Source organism: Hyposmocoma kahamanoa, unplaced genomic scaffold (assembly GCF_003589595.1).
Source record: "Hyposmocoma kahamanoa isolate Upper Pololo Valley unplaced genomic scaffold, ASM358959v1 92, whole genome shotgun sequence".
Lineage (NCBI taxonomy): Eukaryota > Metazoa > Arthropoda > Insecta > Lepidoptera > Cosmopterigidae > Hyposmocoma > Hyposmocoma kahamanoa.
In genome coordinates this window covers 16,239,585-16,243,330 of record NW_020654748.1, presented here as the reverse complement: position 1 = coordinate 16,243,330, position 3,746 = coordinate 16,239,585, and positions in this window count along the sequence as shown.

The following is a 3,746-nucleotide window of genomic DNA, read 5'->3' as shown; positions in this document are numbered from 1 at the left end:
ACTCTATCACAAGGAGCTGTACTGGTACTAAATTGGCCTATTCATGTGAATAAATTATAAACATCTTTTCCAAAAATGACAAAACGGAACCGTGCTTAGGTAATATTTATTAATAGTTTACGATGGCCTCGACCATACGAGGTGGTGTGGCAATTTGATTATCACATTTTCGTCATTTCTGCTGCACAAATCCGTATTTTATTTGTTTATTATGAGAGTTAGTATTGAACTGTGATATCTGTTATTTTAGGGGATTTTTATGACACAGATGGTTTTTATAATTTACTGCACGCTCATAGTTACAAGCTAGTATACACATACTCGAGTTCCAGCCTTGATTTGAATTTGCTACCAACATTATAAATGTATAAATAAATGGAGTGACTTCTTTGGGTTCTCCGGTAAAAATGGGTGATCCGCAGGGCTCAGTACTTGGACCTTCCTTATTTCTCATTAATGATCTGCTCTTCTTTGTTAAGAACCTTTACGAAATAGTGTTGTTTGATGACGACACATTCTTGATTTTAAAAACGGACAGGCATAACGTTAACTATGACAATATTAACGACACCCTCTCAAAGGTAGTTTATTGGTTTCATGCAAACAATTTATTGCTCAATGCCAAGAAGATAAAGTGTGTTAAATTTGAATTACCTGATGTAAAATCGACTAGTCCAATCATAGAAATAAATGAAGAAAAGTTAGACCTTGTTAATAAAGCTGTCTTTTTGGGAGTGACCTTGGATAGTAAACTTCAATGGTTTCCACATATATCTTCCTTAGCCAGCAGATTAAGTTCTGCTGCTGTAAGTTTTAAACTTAGAAAATTATAATCTTAATATCTCCTAAGATGCTCTTATTGTAAAAATGTATGTGTACAGCTCCCCGAAAATAATCGTTTACCTTAGGTAAACGAAGTCGTGGTACCAAGAGTTTAGATTTTGTTTTACAGATTCTTTTTTTAAAGTAACTTAATTCAAAAGTTAATATTATTTATATCTCTTTTTTAATGAAATTAAGTATGTTTTTACGGGCATAAAAATATTTGAGTAAATGTACTGTGATGCCGTGGTCATGACCTCAGTCTCTTTAAACTTTTCTATGAGAGAAATCCGAGAACAATGCGTAAATTAGTGCTATAAAATTTCACATATAGATCATTTGTATCATGCCATTCGTATTATTTTTATGATTTTTATACGACTAATAATTTATACATAAGTTGCCCAAATTAGGGACCCTAACTCCTTGATTTTTATTACGTCTCTCTAAGATGAGTTAGGGTTCTTTGGAATTGGGTAATGTAATGAGTGTTTAAGGTAAACATACTCCAACAATATTGTTTTTATAATAACAAGTGACGGGACGAACAATTCCTTCGGCTGGTAGTAAGCGACACGCCTGTCTATAACAGTTGCAGTGCCACTCAGAGCTGAGGGGCACTGCCACTGCTCCCGTCATCCTGAGACATAAGTTGACAAGTTCCGTATGCCTGTAATTTCACCAGCACCCTAACCCTTCCAAACCGGAACACAGCGACACTCACATTACTGTTTGGCGTTAGAAATAGGTAAGGTGGTAGTAGCTACTTCCCTGGACGAACTTTTTCATAAGGAGATCTACTGCTACTAAAAGGTAAATAATAAAAAAAAATGTAGAGAAGACAAAACGATCACAAACTTTCTAATACAAATTTTGTATATAGTATGATAGATGTATCCTTCCATTGACATTCCAGAAACATGCTACTCTTGGAAAGGACATGAATACTTCAGCAAAATTACGAAACTATTTAATAAGCAGTTGCTATTTTCTTCTATCGAAAATGTTTTACTTACATGAATGTTAGCGGTTGCCCTTCGGAATGCCCAAGTGGTTTGGAAAAAGGGGACAGTTTTTGATGTTTATTAATTTATGTCATTCACATCCAAGTTTGTAAACTATTTCTTGCCATCACAGAAAGTGCCTATTTATTTACATTTTTGTGTATTAAAGTCATACATTTTATAACTCCTGTTTAAGCATAAGAAAGTTACCGACCAATTTCGATCGCAGAATCATTAAGCTTCTCTCCAGAAGATGTATTTTATGAAACCATGTTACGTTTAGTTACTAGGATGTTTAATTGTGTCGAAATGAATGAATATTTGAAAATGATGATAATTCAGAAATTAAAAAGAAAAGTTACAGAATGTTTTCCTGTATGATGTAGGGAAGTAATAGAAAAATAAGGAACATATAAAGGTAAATATTATCAGGATTTGTTTACTTCCACGCAATTTTGGAAAGGTTTCTTTAAGGAAACTACATCTATCTGTATGTAAACAAAATAAGTCTTCCGACTGCTGGACGTTCTTAGATGTCACCTTTGTTTGAATGAATCTATTTGTTATTATTAAACGTCGTTTATTTTCATATACTTTATTTGATCGTAGATACTGAAATTATACTCACATCTTCAATAATGAAGAAGAATCCAGCATCCCGCTAGTTTCCACACAACTAAAATGACGAATAAATTTCACCGCTAACCGTGTTTTCAAAATTAGCATGTTCATTTGGATTTCGAGCTTCCTTGAGTAGGTTAAAGAATAAAGTGAATAAAAATTACGTACGTATAAAATTATAATCAACACTTTTTATGTAATCCTGCCTTCGATACTACTGAGTAAATTCAAGCTACAAATATTATACGATTTCTTAATAGAGTATTGTTTGAGCAAAGATTTGCATTGGTTGATAAAATATTCTTCGAATTGAATTTGATCAGGATACTGCGGCTGGACAGGTGATCGATTGTACACCGCGTCGATTCAATTTACCAACAAAAACGGGCGGAGGCGTAACGGATGAGCCCGCCATTGACCCACCAGTACAGTGCAACAAATTTTACTTTACAGTTCACAGAGACGTAAGTTTCCATTCCGTATTCGAATAAGAAATAGTGTTAAAATTTTTCGAGTGAATTGAGAAGTTGGTCGCAAAGAAACTCCAGACTGAGCGCAATGGCTGTACACGAACATGTCTCCGATGTTATCCGAATTCTGCGCCTTGAATATCAAAATTCTATACCATTAAAAAACGCTCGAAGGATAACTGTAAATACGAGTTTGACCATAATATTGTTACACGACGTTTTGGGGTGACAGTTAGCGGAGGTAGGAGCGCTAAAATGTGTTCGCGTCGCGTCGCGATTAGTGATAAATCTGGACATAAATCCAGATTTTTCAGGATTAGTCAGGTTACCTAGAAATGAAAGTATTTATTAAAATCGTATCAATCGTAAATGTATCAGGCTGCCAACGGGGCCTGTACAAAACTGAAACATTGATTTGTTAGAAAAAAATATCAAATATACACTATTTATAAAAAGTCAAATATCTGCGATTTAAAAAATTTAAAAACTTTGACTTGAAATTGAAAAAATTGTGACCATAGTACCCACGATACAGGATTTCCCTAGTGCGGGGTGTGTGCTTAAATATTTTAGATTTTAAACCGGAAAAACTGTTTCTAATATTCATAAAATTTGAAGTTAACTAGTGTATATTCCTTAAAACGTCGCTTAATTGATGAATTTTTAATATAATAATTGTGATTACAAGTGCTTGGTTTCGATTCTTTTTTAGGAATATACAGATACACTTGGTGATGGTCTCACGAATTAAAAGTTTGCTCACACCCCTAAATTGAACGTGTACCGAATATTGAATAGTTAATTAAATATGAGGTTAAAATCGTTTTAG